Source organism: Meriones unguiculatus, chromosome 16 (assembly GCF_030254825.1).
Source record: "Meriones unguiculatus strain TT.TT164.6M chromosome 16, Bangor_MerUng_6.1, whole genome shotgun sequence".
Lineage (NCBI taxonomy): Eukaryota > Metazoa > Chordata > Mammalia > Rodentia > Muridae > Meriones > Meriones unguiculatus.
In genome coordinates this window covers 53,700,043-53,722,156 of record NC_083363.1, presented here as the reverse complement: position 1 = coordinate 53,722,156, position 22,114 = coordinate 53,700,043, and the positions used below count along the sequence as shown (strand labels likewise).

The 22,114-nt window shown below is 40.5% G+C and overlaps 1 long non-coding RNA gene across 2 annotated transcripts in view; it reads right to left on the bottom strand.

Moving 5' to 3' along the window:
• LOC132648242 (uncharacterized) overlaps window positions 1-22,114 on the bottom strand; it is a 60,236-nt gene that overhangs the window by 24,584 nt on the left and 13,538 nt on the right. The window contains exon 4 of one of the 2 annotated variants that reach the window (XR_009586613.1): window positions 1,722-1,891. The exons of the other annotated variant lie outside the window; for it this stretch is intronic. This is a non-coding gene — a long non-coding RNA (uncharacterized LOC132648242). The remainder of the gene's footprint in view (window positions 1-1,721; window positions 1,892-22,114) is intronic. 2 annotated transcript variants of the gene reach the window in all.

Below are 22,114 nucleotides of genomic sequence, written 5' to 3'. Positions count from 1 at the left end.
AAAATATACAGTTGACAAATGAGAGATAGATAGACAGACAGACAGACAGACAGGTAGATAGATAGATTCAGTATATTTACACTCACCCCACAGCTAATATATAAAGCCATGAGTCTGGCTGAGATCAAACAATAATTGAGCTGACATAAGAAAAATAAATAAATGTATGAGGGCTGAGCCCTGCAGTACCTCAACATTAAAGACTCTAAGAAATGAAAAGAACCATTACAGCAGACTGGAAAGGTGGACCTGAAATAAGAGAACCTACAACTATAAAACATTCCTTTAGGTCGTTACTTATTTCTCTGTGTCCTGCTTCTTTTCTACAAAGGCTCTGAAGCAGTAAACAATAAAAACAAATAATGACCTAATAAAATTAAAATAGAATGAAGTGAGTCACAGAGAAAGAAAGATCAAAATGCAGGAATTATGGGAACGTTGCAAATGTGTGGGGTTAGTGTTGAATTCACATTTGGTTCTCTGTTTCCTGAGCTCACAGCAGAAAGAAAACATAACCCACACGTTAGTTTACAGGTCCGCAATGATAAAACATCACATACTTGTTCATGAAGACAATAGAAACGTGTTGATTCAGAGTCCCCAAGGCTGGAAATGCAGGACCAAGGTGCCCTATGGTTGGGTTCTCCTGAAGCCACTCTTGGCTGACAGATGATCACCTGCCCTCTGTCCTCACATGACCTTGTCTGTACACATCTGCCTGGTTTCTCCCCTCGTTTCTGGCCTCCTCTGAAGTAGCACCTTATCCTTGTGATCTCTTTTATATTTAATTGCCCTTTAAAGGTTCTGTCTACAAATAAACTCACATTAGAAGTTAGTGATTCCAAATGTATACTTGAGGGGATATTAATTCGGTGTATAACAGTTAGTGGCAGAGGTTTCACTATTAAAAATATTCTAAAACATATTCTCAAGTGGACTCATTATTTGAAATGTCAAATCAGTCTTTTATTTTATTTTATTTTTTTTATGGAGTACTGTTAATGTAAAGATGAGTCTAGAAAGAAAGTTCCTGAGCTGGTCATAGATGCTAGAGCTGGGACAACCTTGGCTGCTGCCTTCAGAAGTCCAGATGTGCTCTGTAGGAAAGAAAGGCTGCCATTTCTCAGCATTGATTACATTTTAAGGCTTGGTGATGGGCATCAGAAGAATAGTTTCAAATGATCATTACTAAGAACCAGGTCAGGGTGTGGAAAGCAATGTTAGACCACTGCTGGAAATAAGAGTAAAGATACAATGTCCAGAATAAAGTTCATGGAACATGACTACCAATACTCAAGACTTGAGACAGGAGGTGATTTTCCTAATTAACTACTGAAAATAGGATTCTTTGTTGCAAGTCTTGTCCTCATGGGCGGTAGGCAAGGGCTCTACCATTGCAACCTATCCCCAGCCAAGACTCAGTGACTCTGAGAAATGAACAGTAAACATGTTTTTTTTTTCTTTTTAAAAAATGTTAATTAATTTATTATTTATTTTTACAATTTATTCACTTTGGTTTTTTTTTTTTTTCAATGCAGTTTATTCAGGAACCTTGAACAATCCTCGGACCCTGGGGAAAGCCAGCCCACAGCTTAAATAGCCTCTGGGTAGCCAGCCCCAGCGTGCCACGTGGGCAATGCAGATAGGTCCACATACATGGAAGCAAGCCAGATCCTCAGCCTTAGCCAAATGTGGAATTGTTCGTGACAGAGAGCACTCACCATCGGGAAGGTGGAAGGCGGAAACCAGCTCCATCTTTAAGGCATAGCATTCCGCAGCTCTCTACAGTTCCCCCTTTTTGTTTTAGACGCATCAGGCAAGAGTAGAGCTCTGATCTCTGATATTAGAAATAAATTGGGACTTTGTACTGATGTTCATGTTTTATTTTAACCTGAAAAAAAAATGGGTAAATTTCTAAAAGCATGAATTTCTCCAGTTTACTGAACGTGTTTATCCACATCTATCCCCTCACTCTGATGAGCCATAAATTGTAACCCTTAAACAGCTTGTTTGTTTCTTGGAAGAGGATCAGTATTACTGTGAAATACATTCACACTGTGGTCATATCCAGTGAACAATATGAACAACAGAGAACATGCCTCGGAGATGCTGGGAAAGCACTCACCACAGATGACCCAGTAGCCACTTGAGTATCCATCAAACAGCTTAGCAGAATAAAAACATTACATTCACCCTACTACCTGTTATCAACTGAATTCATCAGATTCCCATGCTGAAGCTCTAATCCCTATTGTGGTGATGCTTAGAAATGAGACCTAAGGGAGGTAATTAGGCTTAGCTGAATCCGTGAGAGCAGAAGCCTTCATGGTGAGATCAGTGCCCTTATACGGGAGAGTAACAGCAAAAATATATTCTTTCTCTGGCATGAGAAGACAAAGAAAGGAAATGGCTTTATACACACTGGGAAGAGAGCCCTCGCCACAACCAGCACTCCAATTGTATACAGGATTGTACTCCGTCTCTCTGTCTCAAGCTCTAACTCAGCTGAGAACTTCCCAATCTTCAGACTTCTTCCTTGTCTCAGCAACCTTTCTGACTCAGGCCCTTGCATTTGGAAGCTTCTGCAGCTTTTGATAGTACACACATGTCAATTGTAGTTTTCCATGAATAAGCCTTGTTTTAGTTCTCTATCCAAGGGACTGCTGTCCCAACCCCAACCCCTTCAACCTTCACTTGACTGATAAGGACTTGGGTTTATATTAGTTGAGAGTTTGTTTGAAAGCAGCAGTGAGACATGGGGTGAGGAAAATGTTACTGGACCCCAAGACTCCTCAACACAAAATGGACTGTGATTGCGTGGTGTTTGACAGGCTTCACCTCCTGGTGCTGAGGTGAGGCAAGCAAAGCCACCTTCATGATTCAACAGACTCTGTTGTGGCCTCCTCAGAGGGTTCAGGTTCCAACAAAGGACTAAACTGTAGAGATACATCTAACTCACTTTTTTTTTTTTAAAGAGAAGTCTCTTCTGTCCTCAATAAAGTGTGTGTAATTCTGAGTTGTTTTTTAAAGATTTGAAATTTTCTCCCCATTAGTGCAGGAGGAAGGGGCAAAGAGATGGTCTGGTCATTAAGATCACACACTGCTCTTCCACGGTACCTAAGCTGGGTTCTCAAAACCCACATGAGGCAGCTAACACCTGCCTAAAATTCCAGTCCCAACAGATCTGATGCCCACTTCTGGCCTCTGAGAACAAAAAACAATTCTGCATTTTGATTAGCTAAGGTAAGACTATTTTCAATTGCCCAAAGATACTTTCACTTATATAATTTTTAAAGTTCATTCATTTGTTTGATTTTATGTATATGAGTGTTTTCTTGTGTGTGTGTGTGTGTGTGTGTGTGTGTGTGTGTGTGTGTGTGTGTGTACCATGGGCATGCAGTGCCTGTGAAGGCCAGAAGATGGCAGATGCCTGAAATTAACGTTAGGGTTGGTTGTGAGCTGCAATGCAGGAGCTGGGGATTGAGCAGCAAGTGCTCTTCACCACTGAGACATCTCTCCAGATCCGTATCGGTTAAAAACAGAGGCTAAACCACTTCTGTATGTAAAGAAAATGAAACCGCACATGGTGGCACGCACCATTAACCCCAGCACTCAGGAGGCAGAGGCAATTGGATCTCTGTGAGTTCAATACCAGCCTAGTTTACATAGCGAGTCCCAGGACAGCCAAGCCTACCCAGAGAAACTGTGTCTCAAAAAAATAAAAGCAAAACAAAACAAACAAACCAAAAAACAAACAGAAAGAAAGAAAGAAAACAAAAGAGAAAGGAAGGAAAGAAGGGACTAGCAGTAGGCAAAAATAAAACAATAAATGCATAAATGTTTTCCACACTTGCTTTGCCAGCTGGTGAGGAAAGAAAAGGGCTGAACCGAAAAACACAGGTAGCATCAAAAGAAGAAGTAAATTATCTGGAACTAGCTGCCATGTGAGAATGTACAATTGAGCCAAATTTTGTCACATTGTGTGATTTTCTATAGAGGCTGGATTTTGAATAAAAATCTTCTGACTCCTAAATATTAGCATGCTTGTAAGTTTTATAAGCAAATGTATAAGTCATGCAGAACTGTCCCAACAGGCCCATCTACAAAACAACTGAACCTAATGCTCAGGGAACATTACAGAAGAGGAGGCAGAAAGACTGTAAGAGCCAGGAGTAAGGGAGTTTTCTCTGGAACTATGTCTCCTAGTAATATCAGAAAATACACCCATAAAGTTTCACCAACGTGACTGCCCAAATGTGAGGTAAACAAGGATAATAACAATAGACATGCCAAAGTGGCCAGAGAAAGCCCAGGAAGTAAGGGAGAAATAGTCTTCCCCAGGGAAGAGCACACCAGTTGTTTGTCGCATACCAAATGGTCAGCCATAAAAACATACATACAAGTAACATTACACAGGTTGAGTAAGCTACATTTAAGAAGATATCTACTCATTCATATACATACATTCATATATATAGCAACAACTAATGAAAACTAGAAAATAGAAGGGACTAGAGGGAAAAATGGGGGTAGGAAAATGATATAATGATACTGCAATCTCATAAATAAGTATTTTTAAATTCAAAAAGTAATTAAAAATGGAAAACAATTTTAAAGGTTGTGTCTGTACCATGTGTATCTATTTTTATTTATTTTTATAATTATTATTATTATTATTGTGTGAGTATTACATGTTTTTGTGAAAGTCAAATGATAGGTCAGAAACACATTTCTAACATTTGGGCAAATAGTAGTTGAACACTCCCAAGAAAAATAAAAAGTCAGAATTGTTTTAAGCAGAACAGAATTCAATATCCAATTGTTTTTATGCTAAGTTAAAATCAAATAAATAAAACTAACTTTAAAACAAATAACAGAATTTTAACACACACAAGCTTCAATGCCAGCAGGTCATGCACAGAACAGACTGCCCCAGAACAAACCAAGAGCAGAGGCTGCTGAAATCTGGGAAATGTTGTAATCAAAGAGGCCTTTCCCAGGAAGGGGGAAAGGGCAGTGAGTGGGTAGCAAAGTTCAAGTAGGTAGAACGCCAGCCCTTTCGGTCTGACATAACTTAGATCAAGTGCAGAGTGCAGATAAAGGAATATTATGTAATTTCTGTTCTGTTAGATGTGACGAAGACATAAAACAGAAGCTTAAGGAGATTCTTCACTAAGCAACAAAATCATTAACAGTTCACCTTGATGTCATAGTGCTACCCATAATTACACCACTTGTTTATTCCAAGTCTTCAGATGGGGCTTCTCCAGTCCTTGCAGAGCCACAACTTCATCACACAAAGCCTGCTGTGACGGGGTTGTTAAAGGAGTCTGATCAAAGCCAGACTAAATCTGAGGTGTAACAAAGAGCCACGTATTTAGTGTTGACACAGCCATTCTAGTCTGCTTACCGTGTGAGATGCTAAGCGCCTATTTGGGCAGCTTGCAAAGCCTCTCCTAGGGGCCGCAGACTCTGCTGGACTGGTGTTGAAGAGCCCTGGCCAGCAGTACATGGGTGGGGCAGTGAGAACCACACACCTGCACGCTGCTGATACGGCTGCCTGTTCTCAATGCATGGTTACTCAAGAGGGAAAACTTGGAGTGCAAACATTCCAAGAAAACTGGAAGAGGTTTAGAGGCCTTTGACTGCCCCTGAAAGGCTCTGAGCACCCCTTGTGCCAAACTTTATTCATGGAAGTTCTGGGTCAAATCCAGGCTGCCTTCAGTAGAAAAGAAAATGGACTCCCAGTGTCTCTGTGAAGATTGTCAAAGAACTTCTCACCCGACTGACTGCATCACTGGCAAAACCTCCCAAGGGCCTTATAAATCCTGTGTAATTGCCTTCCTTACGTTAACTGGTCCTCATAGACATTCTCATATAGATATCCCTTACTCTGAAACTAAAGCTTTTAAGAGAACCATCACAATAGTCAAGACTAGAGATATGACAAAGCATGTTTTGTTTATTCATCTTTTCATTTACATATGTCTTTACTTGTGTGCAACTTTTACTGTCAGGAGAGAATTTCTCATCCAGTTTGTAAAAGGAACATTATTATTGTTTTTTTAGTTAAACTTATATATATAGAATGTCAGTTAATCTTTCATGAAGAATACAAAGCAGTGTTTCCTAAACTTGAAAATCAGGACAGGCAGCAGGCTCCCTCAGTACATGCTGTGCTAGTATTGCTGGTTTTACGTTACTGTTCCTGGCTGATCTCGAATTGCCTCTGTTTAATAGAAACTCATTGTCAAATTGTTCCTTTGTTCTTATTTTAAAAGGTGTTTCTGATCGCTTATGCTTTGCAGAGATGTTCTTGGTTTCTCCCAAAATGATCAAGTTGCTGTATTCTCTTTTCTCATGGCTAATAAGGCATTATCCCAAACCAGATGCTTTGTTAGAGAAATTAAGGTTAACGCGGAAATGGAGGGTTTCTTTGAAATTCACCTTACTGGTTCCTGTTCTATTCTATAAAGCCTAAGAAATGCTTTGCATCCTGCAGTAACTAGTTCTGGCTTTTCAACCCTTTGTGTTTGTGGAATTGGGGTGCTGATCTTTGTAGAATCATTCAGTGGCTGCTTCTTCAGTCCTTCCTCTATAACACTATCATATTCTCCTCGTCCCTCTATCCCTTCTTTTTTCTCCCTCCTTTTCTTCCTCCTTCTCCTACTTTTTGCACTCTTTATCTCTCTTTACTGTTATGTATCATTGGCCTGGACTGATACTAAAGGGAAAAAAAAAATAAAGAGGAAAATCTACAGATGAAGTTTTGTGTATCTTTTGCGGTAGGAATTCATGGAACTGAGCCTACCTAAATTAGAAGCTAGTCATTTAAATTAAAGTAAAGGAACAATTTGGAGTGAAAAGCAAAAACTGAAAAGCTAGTAATCAATTAAGCAAAAAAAGAGTTTTCTAATATGTGATAGACAATGGGCAAATCCAGTGACAGAAAGATGCCTGGTGACTGCCAGAGACTTGTGGAGGCACGGTGGGGACTGTTAATGGGCCATTGTTGTTGGTTTTGTTTTTGTTTTTTTCTTTGGGGGGGGCGGTGAAACTAAGATACTGTTTTTCCTATCATATTTATTAGGATGCTTACCTGTTTGGTAATTGTCAGTCCTAATCAGTTATGCTATCATAGTGGGGTTGTAAGAAGGAACAAAGACACAAAAGCAATCCAGAGCTTTAATGCTGTTTCACCAGCACCATACGTAATCATTGTAACCAGGCAGACCATCTCTCCCCTGTACTCTGCTCTCAGCCTCCCCACCACCAGGTTTCCCGTGAGCAGGTAGATGACCATCATCTCCACTCTGCCTCAAAATAGGCAAGAATTTAATTTTAGTCCTCAAATGAAGCAATTAGACAAAATCTTGAATAATAGTTACATTTAAAAAACTTACTTTTTCAAAGACCTGATTTATCTTTTTGTTTAGCTTTACCTGTCATGAGATTATTCCCCGTTTTACAGTCTTTGTGAAAGCACAGCAGCTGTGATGTGAGGCTTCTAGACTCCTAAAATAATAATAATAATAATAATAATAATAATAATAATAATGCTGACAAAACACAAACTCAAAAGCACTAAAAAACACATTTTCCCAAAATTCATAGCTACTCTCTCTTTATGCCCCTCAAGACTGTCTGGAGTCTACTCCTGACCAAAAAAAAATCCTTGTGGGTCAAGGAAATGCTAACACAAATGTTTCATCCAGTCATGGCCCCAAGAGAAATGGGTTTGCAAGGACAGGTTTAATATTCATGGTGCATCCTGGTGTTCCACTATTGTCTTAGTTAGGATTTCTATTGCTTTAAAGAGGCACCATGACCACAGCAATGCTTATAAAAGAAACATTTAATCGGGGGCTGGCTTATAGTTCCAATATTTAGTCCATCGTCTTCATGGCAACATGCAGGCAGACATAGTGCTGGAAAAGTAGCTGAGACTTCTACATCAAGATCCAAAAGAAGGAAGGAGGAGTGACACTGGGCCTTGTTTGAGCACCTGAAACCTCAAAGCCAACCTCCAGTGACATGCTTCTTCCATTAGGGTCACACCTATTCCAACAAGGCCACAGCTCCTAAGAGCAGTAGGTAGTATGAGCCTATGGCAGCTATTTTCATTCAAATCACCACATTCCACCCCACAGTTCCCACAGGCTTGTAGCCATATCATAATACAGAAATATATTCAGCCCAACTTCAAAAATCTTCATAGTCTAATAGTCTGAGCCCTGTTTTAAAGTCCAGCATTCAAAGACTCTTCTGAGCCTCATGAAATCTCTTAACTGTAATCCTCTGTACAATCAAAATTGAAAAGCAGATTACATACTTCCAACATACAATGGCACAGAATATACATTACTGTCCCAAAAGGGATGAAAGGAACCATAATAAGGAAATACTGGACCAAAACAAGACCAAAACTAGCTGGGCACACTCTAAACAATGCATCTCCATGTCTGATAGCAAAGCGCTCTTCAGCTCTCCAATTCCTTTTGTTGCCTGCAGCCCACTTCTTTCTCTCGGGCTGGCTCCGCTTCCTGGTAGCAGCTCTCCTCAGCAGGTATCCCAAAGCTCTGGCATCTCCAACATTTTGAGGTCTTCAAGACAATCCAGGCTTCGCCTCCACAGCATCACATAATGGCCTCTCCTACACCTCCATACAGGACACCCCCGACATGTGCCTGACCTTAGCAGCTTTCCTTAGTCACAGAGAAGGAAAAGCCCCTTCTTGCACTCTAGACTCTAAATCCAAAACCATATGGCCAAAGCTTCCAACTTCTGCTGCTTTCAGGAGCTGAAACATGGTCCTCTAGTTCATTTCTGTGTTCATTAGCTTTCTATCTTTGATAGTTTCCTTCATTGCCTAAGCTTAGCTGTTCTGAAACTGTAGAGTAGGCTGGCCTTGAACTCAGAGATCTGCCAGCCTCTGGGATTAAAGGTATGTATGACCATGCCTGACCCTAAGCTTTTCTTTAATTCCTTTTTACTTTTTTTTTTCCTTCTTTTTACAAGTTAGAAGCTTAGCTGGATGGGGTTTTGCTCTGAGGTCACCGGGCTGGGCTTTCCTTTAATCTGCTTACATTTCCTGGTGCTCCTTTTCTCCTCCAACTGTACATTTTGTATTTTTCCTTGCTCAGCTTGCTCCTTTTCATTACAGATCCACAGAAGAGTGGCCACTAATGACCATGCAACATAGTCAGGGCTAGGTTTTAGAATGTCATCTGCTAAAGCAGTTAATTCATAGTCATCAATTTAGCCTCAGGCAATTTTTTTTTGGGGGGGACAAGGGCAGAAAACAGTCACATTCTTCACAAAACTATCACAAGAACAGTCCCTAGGTCCCATACTAATATTTTTCTCCTCTGAAATCTCTTGAGACAGGGCCCACAGTTCAAATCACCCTCAGAGCCATGATTTTACTATTATGGTCCATTACTCATTCTGTTTAAAATGTTTAGCTGTTTGTATAATCCGAATTACCGAAGTCTACATCCCTCCAAACAAAAACATGGTCCAGCCTATCACAACAACACACCAATTCCTGGTACCAGCTTCTGTCCTAGTTAGGATCTCTATTGCTGTGAAGAAAAGAAAACACTTCATTGTGAGCTGCTTTACAGTTTCAGAGGTTTAGTCCATCATCATCATGGTGGGAAGCATGGTGAGAAACAGACAGATGTGGTGATGGAAAAGAAGCTGAAAGCTCTATATCTGAATCCAAAGGAAGGAAGGAAGAGAATGACACTGGGCCTGCCTTAAGCATCTGAAACCTCAAAGCCCACCCCCAGTGACACAATTCCTCCAATAAGGCCACACCTATCCAGCAAGGCCAAAGGCCACACCTCCTGATTGTGCCAATCCCTGTGAGCCTATGGTCACCTTTTTCATTCAAACCACCACAACTGTTTTCAAAGTACAGGGGTAAGGGACAGGTACAGAAAAAAAGTAAAAAGGAAAGGAAAGTAACAGATGCTTAGAAGACCATCATTGCTCAGCATTATTATGATGTTCAGAAAACTTTTAGTCATAAAAGTTGGGTTGTGTCAAATTCTTCTACATACCATCACTACTGTGGCCTAGAAAAGAAAAGGGAAAGCTTGACCTTAGCATTTATTTCCCTTTGTAGCATAGTTGCTGTATTCTCCTTGACATGTTTCAAGGTATTAAATTTCCTCATTACCTTATGGGGTATGGCTAAAGGAATATTTCTTATTGTCAATCATTAACATCTATGATCTCTTGTAGCCAGTAAGCACTTGGAGCCCTAATAGGTCCATTGCTGTCAAAGTCCAGACAAAGCTGTCTCCTTTCCCTGTCAGAACCATGAATGTTGAAATATGACCATGTGAAAAAGTGTAAGACCACTGTGATTAGAAGAGAGAAGAGGGGAGAGGATGCTGAGCACCAGAACAGACAGCTGGGCTCCAGCTTTTTAAAAAAATAAAAAAATAAAAAAAATAAAAAAATCTTTCCTCTTTCAACCTGAGCAGCATCCTGACAATTCATCAGTGAGGAAATCCACAGGCTTCAGAGCCCTAGAAATCCCAAACTGGCTTCTTAAAGTCCATTTTAACTCAAATCAAAACCACTTCCATTTCTGTCTCTTTTTTTGATGGCCTCCTACCTCCAAGTTTAACTTCCCATGGGGAAGAGTCTGTAGGTTTGGCATATCTGTGACAGGCTCTCTGTAGCTGAGCCAGTCTGTGAAGGTTCTGACAGTCTGGTGGCCGCTCTCCAGCATGTATGGTGGAAAACCTTTCCTTCAAGTGCCATCTGGAAAGCGTGTGGCTGCATCAGCACGCCCTGCACCAATTCAGACTCTGCATGAAGCTACCTCTACAGAGAGCTCTTCTGACACCTTTTGTAGAATTGCTGTTCATTCTCCTGTGCCCCAGATAGACTCTCTCTTCTTTCTCCTTTCACTCAATATACTAAATAACAGGTTTACTTAAGCATATTTTTAACTCTGCATACATCAACACACACCAAATATAAACAGCACATGGCTTTGAAGTTTTAATTCAAATTGCTATTTCCCCAACATAAAGACCACGGGAAAAAAAAATCCTCAGCACATGATAGACAGCCAAAAGTACTTAGTAAGTAACGAAATCTGGGCTATGTGTTAGTAGGACCATTTACTAGAGGAAGACATCTATCGAACACACTGGTAATTCTGTTTTCCAAGCCTGGGAGCTCCTAGGTATTGTCCAAAATGACTTATTAAATAAAAGAGTAATCTTACTGTAAGGTGGTAGCATGTAAAGTATAACCCGCTGCCGAGGCTCTAACCGATGTGGACTCTACCCCTGCCAAGCCCGCTTTCTAGGGCTGCTGGGGAAAGTGCCACAGTGCAGCTATGAAGGAGGAATTCAACACAGAAACGAAAACACTGAATTTAAAAACAGACTGAATCAGTCAGGGAGAGTTCACAGACTATCAGAACTTGAAGAAAATCTGGAGGAATTGGAACAATCCGACAAGGACAAAGATAAAATAATAAGCTAGCAGTGGGAATTGTATAACATACAAGGCACTGAAAGGACCAAATCTATGAATCATAGGGATAGAAGAAAAATGTTACTCAAAAGGTATAGAAAAATTTTTCAAAAGAATCCTAACAGAGTGAAGAAGCCTTTTTTCATCCTATTATAATTGAAACACTAAATATCTAGAACAAAGAGAAATCCCACATCACATATACGGGGAGGCCCATAGTAATAACAGTAATAAGTTTTAGTTTGTCAACTAAAACTTGAGAGTCAGGAGCACGTGGAAAGACTTATCTCACGTTCTGAAAGACAACATGCCAACTCAGAATGCTATACTCCCCAAATCTATTGGTTATAAGGAAAGGAGAAAAAAAAAATGTTCCATGCTAAAAATGGACTAAAGGAGTTTACAACCACTACTAAAGATATTTAAAAGAATCCTTTGGACTGAGGAGGAAAAAAAAAATATTTCCACAAAGCCACAGGAAAGAATAAACCACACTAGATAGTAGTTAGGCAAGAAAGGATGAAGAGGAAAAAAAATCCAAACAGTATAAAAATCATCAAAATGACAAGAACCAAGACACATTTTTCAATAATGACTCTGAATGCTAATGGTCTCAATCCCCCTACCCTCAAAAAATATCAGAAATGTGGTCTGGGTCAAAAAGCAGTGACCATCTATCTGTTGCCTTTAAGAAAAGACACGTTATCTTGGGATTGAAGCATAGAAAATGGTATCCAAGCAAATGCACCTAAAACAAGCACATGTCATTCTTCTAATATCTGGAAAAAAAAAACAACTTTCATACCAACACTAATGAGCAAAGGTAAGTATAGTCAGTTCACACTGATTGAAAGAACTACCAACCAAAAGAGCATTATGTTCTTAGTTTGCATGCCCTGAACACAGGTACACTCCGTTTTATACAACAAATATTACTGGAAGTAAAGTTACAGAGTGACCCCCAAAAACAATATTAATGGATGATCTCATTACCCTATTTTCATCAGTTTACTTAACAAACATCTACAGAACATCCCATTCGAACACAGTGAAATACACAGTTTTTTCCTCAGAGCCTGTAGAAATTTCTCTTTAAAAGATGATATATTAGAACACAAAGCAAGTCTTAATTAATAGAGAAAAATTCAAATAATTTTACAACTTCCGTTTGATCACAGCAGAATAAGAGTACAAACCAAATAGACTCATGGAGATTAACCACATTATTGAATAGTGAATGGATCCTTGAAGAAATAAAATGAAAATATTTCTAAAAACAAGTTTAAAATTTTTTTAAAACCCTATTTAAAAATTCTTCAGTGAATTAAAAAAAAAAAACCCTATGAGATACAATGAAAGTAATCCTAAAACAGATGTTCAAGGACTTCAAATAAATAACTTAATGATAAACATTAGGGCCCTGAAAGAGAATAGAAAAGAATCAGATGTAGCCAAAGTAGGAGCTGCACCCAAGAGGGTCTGGGCTACAGTTGATTGACAGCTAAAGAACCCCAAGCTTCGAAAAACCCCCTCTTTTAAAGGAGACACTGTTAAAGCTCTCGACTCACCCCGATAGAAACATCGCCTTTATTGCCCTAATTGGAAAGCCTGTCTGCCTCTGACTCAGAGAGAGATACTATCTTTATAACCCTGGACTACCTCCAATTAAGGAAGGGAAGGAAATTTATTATCTTAGAGGGGGAAGTAAATCTGCTCCCTGCCCTACAGCAGCTCTGCAAGTGCCCTAAGACAAAGCTGTCAATCTTCTACGTTCAAAACCATCTGGGAAAGCTAGACTACATTTTAACGTATTCTGCTCTGGGACTCAAAAGTTAAACCTGGGTATTAGAGGGCTCTACCTTGTCTTCTGTTATGGACTTCAAAGAACAGACCTTTTTATTTAATACTTTTTAGCAACATGAACGTAAACTTCAAGTTTTGTGATGTATCATTTCCCAAGCAAAATCTTGCAAGGAGCCCCAGAAATATAAAACCAGATGGAAGGAGAACTATTTTTTAAGAAGATAGCTGTAATTCCACTGTGAGCTGAACTTCACAGTGGGACCTTCCCCATGTCGTTCAAAGCTAGATTCAGGCCCAGGTTGACCACTTGAAGAATCCCCCAAATCCCAAGAACCAGTTTACAGCTATGGTTGTACTGAAAGAATAGTTGTTGAGTTATAGTCACTAGGCCGTCTCAGCAGATTGGCAGGTTGCCAAGCACTAACAAAAGGGACACAGAGATAATTTAAAATAGTCCTGACACCAGTTGGGACACAGGAAACGCTAGTGGCTTTAATTAGACACTCATCATTGACGCAAGTAGTTTAGTGTCTATTAACAAGAACCATGCCCAAAGGTGACCTTAAAGAATAGTTGTCATCCCCATGCCCATTGGCCTTCTGATTCACTCATGTGTTTTATTCAGCAAGAACCTGATGCCAGCAGGGTTTGGTGGGGGCATGCTATAATCCTAAGACTGGAGCAACAGAAATGATAAGAGTATGAGTTTAAGGACACCCTAAGCAGCATAGCAAGACCCTGTGGTAGATATAGATAGGTAGGTAGAGGATAGATAGACAGATACATACATACATACATACATACATACATACATACATACATAGGTGCTACTAAACATCAGACATCTTGTCATTATGTAAACATTAAGATGTGATCCAAATAGGGCTCAGAGATGTGGCACATGCATGTACTCTTAGCACATAGGACACACAGGCAGGAGTAGTTCAAGGTCACCCTCATTTACATAGAAATTTTGAAGCCAGCCTAGGCTACATGAGAACCTATCTCTAAAATAACGAGATATGATCCTAATGAAAGAATGGGGGGAAAACTGAAGCAAATATTACACAGACAAAAATTATGTCATTTTTATCATGATAAGACTCATATTCACATGCCCTAACGTCACTTTTCCTCTAGCTGACTTGTTCTGCCTGACACAGTCCTCAAGGTCTTATGCAGCAATTCTGTTCGAGAACACAGATGGGTGTCAGGGACACTTTCTTTTAATCCACTGCTTTTGATGCCATTCCGTAGCTCATCTTTTCTACTTTGTGGGTTCCTTCTTTTCCCACACTTCATCTCCCTGGTTTTACTCCCTATAACTACCTAGGAGAGAAAGAAGGATAGAGGGGGGAGAGAGATAGAGATCCTCGAATCTAATTTCTGTCTTCTTGCTTCTTCTTTGAGAATGTCTACCAACAAACCACAACCAACCCCTCTGGAGGACCCAACAACCACCCACCTCACCCTAGCGGCTCTAGTATTTTCATACCCTCTGAAAAGTTCCCAGGATTCCAAACATCACACAGTTGTAGCAACTATCTGCAGCTGGCAAAACCATGCTTTGCTAGAGCACAAGGCAAAGTTAGTTGCTATGGACAGTCCAAAGCAGCCCTGTAACCCCACACCCGGGATTAAAATGAAACATGTTTTTATAATATTACTGTGTTTTTAGCAGTCCATCGCCTTAACCATTTGGCCACCTCGCCTGCATTATTTCTGTGTTTTTAAAGAAATGAAAATTACAGAATTCTCACTCCAGCGTTTGGTTTTAAATATTCTTATCTACTGCTATAATGCTAAAAACATACAATCAGTGACGCAGTTCTGCACGCTAGGGAAGGCTTTTTCATAATAATAATATCCAGCTGTTTTCTGACAGGATAAACCCATATTTACAAGTAACCTGTGCAGAGAATAATTGCTTCTAAGAGAAATAAGTGGCTTGAAGTTTGATGTTGAGAATATAAACCCTTTGCCACAAATGATGCCTACTAAATATATATTTTCAGTTAGATGTTGCTAGCTTCAGATGAGCCTAAAGTCCTTCTGCAAGTGAGAAAAGGCAAGGGTAGTGCTGCTAGCTAATTTACCCAACATGCTTCAGACAATTTTTTCTAAAAATGGAGTTTAAGGGGCTGGAGAGATGGCTCAGAGGCTAAGAACACTGGCTGCTCTTCCAAAGGTCCTGAGTTCAATTCCCAACAACCATATGGTGGCTCACAACCACCTATAAGGAGATCTGGTGCTCTCTTCTGTTGTGCAGGTGTACATGCTGGCAGAATAATGTATACATAATAAATAAATAAATCTTTTTAAAAAATGGAGTTTAGTATAGACACCCCCATTCCTAGACAACCCCAGGCTCCATTCCATGCCTTCATGAGAAGGGATCCTTTGCAAGAGCCTCTTTGCCCAGCCTTTCTTTCAGCATTTATCATAAATGCAGTTCATCCCTTTTACTTATTTAACAAATAAGCCCTACATAAGCTTTCTTTTTAAAATAATGTCTAAAAAAATAAAATATATATGACTTAAGGCTTGTAAACTTTCATTGTTATATAAAAATTGAATCTTATGTAACAGAGATAAAGTGATTGAAAAATTAAGATTACTGGGATCTGGGGAGTGATGTGTTTACCCCACAAGTGTGAGGACCAGTGTTCAAATCCCCAGTACCACATAAAACTGATATGCCTGTAACCCCAGAAATTGAGAGGTGAAGATAGGGATCCCCTAGGCACACCAGCTAGCTAGACTAAACTGGAAAGCACCAGGTAAAGGAGAAAACCCAGACAACAAAGTGGGAAGTGATGGAAAAAGATGTCCAATGCCAAATGTTGACTTACACACACATATGTATAAACATAATCACAACTAGGTTGCATGTGCAGCATTTACATGCAAATGCACATACAAGCATCATGGAATCACACATAAACATGCACAAGAAGAAAATAAACAAAAAGAAAATTCCGGTGTTGAACCATGACAAAATAATTGACATACCTTATACCAAACTTTTTGAAAAGTCACTTAGAAATAATTCTGGGCAAGCAAGCAAGTAGACAGCAGAAATCGGTATTAACTGAAGACCACTAAAATAATGTTGATGGAATACTAAACATTCTTCATGTGTTTTATTATTCTTAAGGGTGGGGATGTGTGGAGGCTTGTTCACATGAGTGCATGATCCCACAGAGGCCAGAAGCACTAGATCCCCTGGAGCTAGAGTTACAAGCGACTGTGAACTGCTCAACATGGATGCTGAGAGGTATATTCAGACCATCTGCTAGACCAATAGGCACTCTTATGTTCTATTTTTGATGCAGGATCTCTCTGTGTGGCCCTGGCTGTCCTGGAACTTGCTCTGTAGACCAGGCTGGCCTTGACCTCAGAGATCTGCCTACTTGGAATTAAAGGCATGTACCGCTACACTCCCCCCAGCCTCTCCAATATGCGTTTCTAACAGATGATCTATCTCCCCAGGCCATAAACATTGATATTATTAAAATATAACATTACTAGAAAGAAAAATGGCTCCATGTGTAAAGTGCTTGCCTTGAAAACAAGAGAAACTGACTTTGATCCTCGAAGCCCATGTTCGGAAAAAAAAAAATGCATCCATTATAAAATAACATTTTGTTAAACCTGTAGATCAATGCCTTGCTCATCCATCATCAGAGAGGCTCTCTCTTGCGGTAGATGGGGACTAACACAGAGTCAGAGATGGTGGGAGACTCTAAAGAAACAGTATCTTCCAGACCCAACAGAGCTGATACAGGTAAGATCTCACAGCTGCTGTGGCAGCACTTACCTGCACATCCTTAAGCCAGACAAGATCCCAACACTGAGGAGGACGTGGACATGGCTCACACTCCTGACTAAGAAGCTCTCTACAATTGGTACCTGCTTGCAATGGAGAACTTAGTTTTCTCCAGCGGAGTCTCATTAGCCACACTTCAGGGAAGGTCCTGTGCCCAATTGTTCACCAGTGCAAAGTGAACTCAGTGGTATATTTGTAGATCTTTGTTTGCTTTGGGGAGGCATTTTTTTTTTTATCTTTTTGGGTTTTTTCTTGTTTTTTTTAATGTGTGTTTCTTGTTAATATTTGTCTGTTTTTTAAGAGCGAGGAAAGAAGTGTAGAGTTTGGTAAATGGGGAAATAGTGAGTGTTTAGGAAGATCTGGGTGAGGCAAAATTGTGATAAAATAGACTGTGTGATTTTTTTTTCAGTAAAACAAACACAAATCCATGCATTGTGACACATTCTTGGGGTAATGGAAACAGGCAAATCTCTGCAGTACTATTGGCCAGCCTAACCTACTTGGTGAACTGTAGGGCAATGAAAGTCTCCATCTCAACAAAAAAAGTGGAATGATGCCCAAGGCATGACACCTAAAGTTTTCCTCTGGCTTCTGTACACACACACACACACAGTTCCACAAACTTGCACACATGCAAACACACATATACTCATACATATACACAAAATATCATTATTTTAGAAAAAATTACAAAATCAATCCATCTTCCATTTTAACTAACAAATGAATATTCTATCTCTATAAAATTATTTTTTTTCTTTTGAGACAAGGTTTCTCTGTTTTATCCCTGGCTGCCTTGGAACTCACTCTGTAGAGGAGGCTGGCCTTGAACTCACAGAGATTCATCTGCCTCTGCCCCTCCCCCCCAGTGCGACTGCTTCAGATTGTCCATAGCAGCACACTATTTGCCTCATGCAGGCTCTGAGAGGGACTCTGCCAGCTGCAGATAGTTTAAATCTGAGGACTCTGGAGAGGGAATAAATGCCAGGGTCCATCGAGAGAAAGGAAACTCCAAGAAAGAAGCAAGCTGCTTGTGCTTTCCCCCCTGCCGCTCCTGGTTGCTGTTGATGCAGTTTGAAGAGAAGTCAAAGACATCCTGAAACAAAGATTGGACTTGCTCCAAGAAACCTGATGATCCTAACCAGCAGGAAGCAGCTGAGAGAACTCTGCCCCTTCTCCCTACTAAGGTTTTTTTTCTCTCCTGCCCTGATGTTCGGGTGTTGGAAGGGATTGGGGTGGAGAAGGGAAGAAGAGACATAAGAAAGGTAAATAAACTAGCATAAACAGTAACATCTTCAAGTGGTGTCCAGATGTTGGGCTTAGAACAATGGCTAATGCCATAGAGGAGACAGCAGAGAAATGGATATGGAGAAATGAATATACTCTTTTGGGATATGAGGAAAAGGTTTACTAAAGCTTCTGCTGCTGGTTTCTCTCCTGCTTTACTCCCAGAAAGGATTCTCTAGTTTTACATCTTCATCTTCCTGCATTCCATTTTAAAGAAGGTTGTGAGAATGGTTGATCAATTAGAAAAGCTGTGAGTGGATAAACAGGGGTTTGAGAAACAAAAATGGATGAAATAAAAAAAATCAACAGGTTCACTTGTTTTGAAAGAATTACAGAGTTGGCAGTGCAGCTAGAGTTTTCGGGCGGAGACAGAAGCCCTTGTGAATCGAAGAACAGCGCTGCTGGAAAAGGGAGCACAAAAGGCTTCAGACCTGGTAACTGAGAGCTGGTAGTTTCAAGCATTGCTGCCTCTGCCCTGCTCCACAAACTTTCTGAGTCAAATTCTCACAGCCCCTGAGGTGGGCTGGGGAGCCTGAAGCAGTGGAAGCCCTTACTAGGTGAAAGAGTTAAAGAAAAAACCCGCTTCAAGAGAAAAGGTTAATCTTGAGCAAATTGAGCTGCCAGAGGAGCAGCCTTGGGTTATGAAATTACTACCATTAACTTTTCCTGGTAGCCACCAAAAGCCTTCAAAAGATTTCAAAATGCTCGGTGCTTCAATTGCAGTAAATTCGGTCACTTGAAAAAAAAATCGTGAACAAACCACTAAAAGCCTCAGAGCTCAAAATGGCCAGTGCATTAACTCTGAGAAGTAGGGTACCTTCTGCCAGAGGAACGAACCAGTCATTTCTGGCAGAACAGGGTTCTCAGCAAGAATGTTTGAATTTCCTGGAGTTTGTATATGCCGTGATAAAAGGGGTCATTTGACTAGTGACTGCAAATCCAAAGGAGACTTACAAGGTAACTTCTTGCCATTAGGAAACATCTTTGGAGTCCTAACTCAAAGCTCAACAGCAAAAGTACAAGCCATTCCAGAAAAGAGCAACCAGGACTATCCAGGTTATCCAGAAACTACTGATCCAAGAAGCACTTGGTTCCTTGATCATCTGCTCAACTATGTTCATAGCACCTTTATTTGTAGTAGCCAGAATCTGGAAACAACCCAGATGTCCCTCATTGGAGGAGTGGATACAGAAATTGAGGTACATCTACAAAATGCAATACTACCCAGCTATTAAAAACAAGGAAATCATGAAATTTGCAGGTAAATGGTGGGATCTAGAAAAGATCATGCTGAGTGAGGTAACCCAGAAACAAAGACAGGCATGGTGTATACTCATTTATAAGAGAATATTAGCTGTATAATATAGGACAGCCATCTACAGACCTAAAGAAGCTGAGACTCGGAGCCAAACTTTGGGCAGAGTGCAGGGAGTCTTATGGAGGAAGAAAGGAGTAGGAATAGAGGGACATGGAGGGGGCAGGAGCCCCACAAGGAGACCAACAAAACTAAAAGATCTGAGCCCAGGAGGCCATGCAGAGACTGATGCACCAACGGAGGACCGTGCATGGAGAGGACCTAGACACCCTGCTCAGATGTGGCCAACTGGCAACTCAGTCTCCATGTGGATCTCTAAGAGAGGGCAGCAGGGGCTGCCTCTACCATGAACTCAGCTGACTGCTCTTTGATCACTTGCCCCTGATGACGCTGCCTTGCCAGACCACAGAGGAAGAGGATCCAAGCAGTCCTGCTGAGACTTAACAAGCTACAGGCAGATGGCAATAGTGGAGAACTCCCGGTTTCAGTGGACCAGGGGAAGGGGATAAGGGGAAGAGAGAGGGAGGGTGAGCCTGGGGGGAGTTGAAGGAGGGGGCTTCAATCAGAATATATAATGAATAAATTGTAAAGAAAAAAATTAAAATTAAAAAAATTTTTAAAGGCAACAGTAAGTCTCATTCATATTAAAAGAAAAGCCTTTTTTAAAAAAACAAAGGGAGAAATGATGTGCATGTAGACAAAGCTTTGTTTTGATCCAGGTGTAGAATGTGGGACTGATTCAGATTGTCCACTGCAGCAAACTATTTGCCTCGTTCGGGCCCCGAGAGGGGCTCTTTCCCAGCTAGATATTTAATTTTGAGGAATCTGTGTGAGTCCAGAGAGTGTTGGGGAGCTCCAAGAAAAAAAGGCTGCTGATATCTATGCCTGCTGCTCCTAGTTGCTGTTGATGTGATGCGACAAGAAGGTGGAGGTCTCCTGAAACAAGGATTGGACATGCCCCAAGGAACCCAACAACCCTCACCAGCAGGAAGCAGCTAAGAGAATTATGCCCTATCTCCCCACTAATCTCATTCCTCTCCTACCAGTTTTGGGGCATTTGAAGGGACTGGAGTAGGATAGGGAGGGAGAGGCATTAAGAAACCAAACCAAAATAAAATAGATTTTGAAAAGTATGCTAACCGCTGGGCATGTACAGGACTGTCTCCCTAATTGCGGTCTGTAAGGGTGTGATGGATTTCTCAAGGACCATATGCTAGGGTAGACCCAGACTACATCCACATGTATCTCATTGCCATTCTGTTTCAACTACAAATTAGCGTGCCATGGTTTATCATTTCCACTGATTTCCCCCTTTTCCTTCTAACTTTCTCCCAGCTGGGCATGTTCAAACTTCCTTTAATGCTCGCTTTGTAAATGCAGGCTTGTTCTGAACTCTCCCAAGCAGGACTCACCCGTTGAGTACAGAGGCTAATAAGTTCAAACAGCTCACAGTAGATGTGGTGCCAGCCAGCCCCTCCTCCCAGCAGCTGTTAGATGAGCCTGGGTTACCTTTAATTTATTAGCCTAGGACAAGTTAATTGCATTGTTTCCACAAACTAGAACATGTTGTTCATAGTAACTACACGCTAATTCCTTTGAAAACTACAGTAATTACCCAGTGACGGTGTATCTCCCAGCAATTGCACGAGCAGCTGATGCATGTTTAAAGCTGTGTGTGAGTGACCTAAGCACCAAGGCAAACACTTCTGGCAGGGCTTAGGTTCTGTTCTTATTCTGTTTCTTAAGACATTTCTTGTGTAAGGCTAGAAATTTTGCACATAACTCTAGCCCAGCCAGAAGGGGTGGCAGCAGCCCTGACATTTAAAGCAGCCACACAAAGAAGGTAACAAACTTTCTCCAGGCATAGAACAGTGTGTACTCATGAAAAAAAAAAAAGTGTCAGTGGTTGCCAAGTAAATACACACCTGTATAAAGTTCAGCAAACACACAGACATAATGGCTTGTGTTTTCTATATAAACACAACTTAACCCACACTTCAGGCTAAGGGCTTCTGAGAAATTATTGCACTGTGAATGTTCAGAGCTTTATAGGTTTCAGGATTTGGTCTCATAAAGCCAAAAAAAAAGTGTCATTTTTGCCTGCAGTATTAATTTGGCTTTGAACTCCACATATTCTGGAATACTCTGCTTTGGGTTATATTCGTGGAAATAAAAAGGTTTGGTGGTTTTGCAGTCTGTTCCGCTTGCCAAGCCCCTTCATCCTAGCTTGATAAGAAAATGGATATATTTGTTATCTCACTTTTCCCTGAACATCTACTTTATTAGTCACTTCAATAGAAATATGACTATCAGGAAATCGAGGTCACAAGGACACAGATAGATTTTAAATTAAATGGAAAGGTACTTTGATTACA